Genomic DNA, 3707 nt, shown 5'->3' with positions numbered 1-3707 from the left:
ATGAGTACCAAACGAAAAAAAAAGTACCAATTTTGGTACTAAAGTACCATAAGTGGCAACCGTGTGTGTAAGTAGAACTACGCAAAAATATAGTCTTGAATGACGAATATTAGTTTTTGGGTGACAGACTATCATTCACAACAACATGTTGGTTGCGAATCATTCAAAGTTGTATGTCATTTATGGATTTTCTCTCTTGAATGACACTCAAAAATGATAGTCTGCACCTCACTTTAGTGACAAACTTAACTAATTAAATGCCATTTAATCATTAATTATAATATTTATTCTATAACTTTATTTTGACATTTAATTTTTGATATTCTTTGTCAAATTATTATTTGTTTTGAAGCTATTTGATCATCCAAAGTTTGCAGATGAACCATCTAGACGACGTCCAAAAATTGCAATAACACAACAAATTATTTGAAAACTACATGATTTGATATGGGAATAACCGAGAAAGATTAAGTAGAACCACTAGGGATTTTATTAGGTATCATCAGCAATGCTTTATATTTATTTTTGAGATTCAAGAAGTTAAGTAAATATATCAAGTCATTTGTGAAGAGTGTAGAAGGAATTAAACTAAAGTACGTATATATACATTTTTGAGAATATAATAAGAAAGTATGTGTATCAATGCACATAATTAGTTTTCGCTTTTTTATGTAATAGTTAAATTTTTAAAAATTCTAAAATAATATTAATAACTATTATTTAAAAATATTAAAAATTCATTATATTTGTTTCACAATATTTTTATTTAATTTTAAAAAATATACAAACTTTTCTATGTCAATGTTTCTATGTGTGCCAATGCATTTTTCCACTTTACAAATACATTCTATGGTAATTATTGCAATTGGATTTTTAATTTTATAATTCACAATCAATATTGTTGCATTAGTCCTTTTCAGTTCATTTGAATGAAATTGGCAGTGTTTGTCAAATGAAGGCAGGACAATTAGCTAATAATTCATATATTTTGTGTGTTTGCCGTGTGTGTCCTCGAAACCAAAACACAGACCACTGCAGTTTTGAAATGCAAATAGAGAAATTATAATCAATCAAAAATCGAATCAAATTTAGGAATAAACACCAAACGAAATGCATTAGATGTAAATTTATCACTTTAGGCAATATGAAAAACCTAAGCCGAAAAGTAGCCACAAAATTACGTTAAACGGAATTTTTATATATAATTGTTGAAAATGAATATGTTTTTTTTAATTTAAACATTTTATTATACATCATATCAAATATTAGTTTAATATTTCAGGAAAACTGACCGCGATTTTATTTTCTCATTAAAGTAACCAACAATTTAATAATTCAATCATTTTAATAACTTTAATCCAGTGGGTCCCAACCTTTTTTTGACCAAGTACATTGGTATGATATTTTTTTCTTTTTAGAGGAACCACAAAGTTAAAGAATAATAAACTATATGATAATTTTTATATGCTTTATTAGAAATTATAACATGTTCGTTTAAATAATATGCATAAATATAAAAACATAACAAAAGTAGTTTTTTTTATATATTTTTAATGTGGCTGTAGGTCCCTTCCTTGAGAATCATCATCAGAATGATGGACGAATTACGATACGTCCTCCTCATTGTTTTATCGTCTATAAAAAATAAAAATAAAACGGAAATTTGATGTGAAAAGTCCTTAATGTGATCCTTGAGCTTGCATTTCTTTTACTAGTTGATGTTAATACTAGAGCTGATGTTAGTGTTCAAACGCATCTCAATACTTCCCTTTAATCAATTTCGAGACTTAGTCTTAATTACAAGAGAAGCAGTGGCGTAACTACAGGGAAGCGACTGGAAGCAACGCTTTCGGGCCCCCGAATGTAGGGGCCCCCAATTGAAATGTATGCATTCATTGTATTTATTTTTAATAAATTCTCAAAAGTGGGACGAATCGTTATTTGTTGGAATAACTTTATATTGCACCTACTCCATATTGCATTTTATAAAAGATACTTAAATTTTATATTTAAAGTACATAATATGTATGTACTTCAAATAAAATGTTAAAACAATTTATAAAATAAAAATGTTTTCTTAAGAAAAATATGTGTATTAATCGAGAGTTGATATGGAAGCCATATCTAGATTTAATCCCATTTGAAAATATTTTATACGTTTTCTTATGCAAATATCAGTACAGTATATACCAAATTCCATCCGAATACCTTTATTAAAAACGGAGAAACCTCATATCCGATTGTTAAGTTTATATCGCAGCTATAAGAAATAGGCGTCCAATTTTAATCAAATCAAATGGTGAACAGGGTCCACTCCCGAAAAGTATGTGTGTAAAGTTTCATTCGAAGAGTTCAAAACCTGAGAGAGTAGTTTGAACTGAAAAAGTATATATATATACTGTACTGATATATACTTAATGGCATTTCCGACGTTTCCTTTAATGCCTTCAATGCGTTACGAAAATCTTGACAAACCTTATATACCCTTTTTACATTTTTAAAAAAAAAGTGAAAAGATGTTAGTAGGGGCCCCTTAGTTAGAATTTGCTTATAGGCCTAAAAAATGTAATTACGCCACTGAAGAGAAGAGTGTCAGATAACGCCAGACAATGACGCGAGTTTTAATTTATGAAACTGCCTTTTTGTACCAAAACTCCTCAAGCGAGACAGATTTAAACATTTTTTTGCAGTTTCTATCATTTTGTAATACAATCATCATGGATTTCTTCAGCAACTTCCCCAACATTTATGACGAAAGGATTACGAATAAGCTTTTTGAAACACCTTTTTATTTATTTTTCGCATGTTCTGGACAGTATTGATTGAATTTATACGGCAGTGCTTTCAGATGTGTTCTAATGTTGTCGTATATATGTGTACCAATCATATCGTATTTTTGGGCATCTAGAAGTGCTTTTGATACGGAAAATGCAAACAATTCTTTTTCGCCCACTTTGCCTAATCATAATTGAAGCTTAAAAAAATAAATGGGCGAACTTTATCTTCGAAGCTAAAATATGTTTGTAACACCTTCTAAATTTCTGTTTCCGAAAACTTGCAACTGTAAGTTTAAGTTTTTGTAAAGAGCTAGAAAATCCTCAAGTTCTTCAAGCTGGGCATCTTTGGTATAATGTATAATGAATTTTATAAGTGCATACGTACATTATATAGGCTAAAAAATAATTATGTAATTACTTGCAAATTTTCTGTGCTTATAATAAGAGAGGTCTCAGTGGACGCATTACAAGCTATTACATCTTGCGCACCACCTATGGTCCGCCGACTTTCGTTTGAGAACCACCACTTTAATGACTGTAACAAACACAGCTAAATAAAGTACTTTCTTGTAATTTTTATTTAATATAATTAATTACAATATCATTTATGTAGCAAAAAAGCGGTACAAATGCGGGTCACAACGTTTTCTTATAAAAATTGAAATATTCTTTAAATAAAAACAAAGTAGCAAAAAGAAAGGTTATTCCATTGATATGATCCATAAATTTTCGTTCTATATCCACTACTATATAATTTACAAATTTAAATTTATTAAACATGAAATATATTTGGCACTTAAATCTGAAATCATCCCTTTTCAATTGCTGAGCAAGACAGTCTAAATATTCAGAACGATAAATCATAATGCCATAGGAACTATCTACATTATATAACGTGAACTCACAACGCTATTAAAGCTACCACGATAT

This window comes from Teleopsis dalmanni, chromosome 1, assembly GCF_002237135.1.
Source record: "Teleopsis dalmanni isolate 2A chromosome 1, ASM223713v2, whole genome shotgun sequence".
NCBI classification, from domain to species: domain Eukaryota; kingdom Metazoa; phylum Arthropoda; class Insecta; order Diptera; family Diopsidae; genus Teleopsis; species Teleopsis dalmanni.
The sequence above is the reverse complement of the archived record's forward strand: the minus strand, read 5'-3'. Positions refer to the sequence as shown.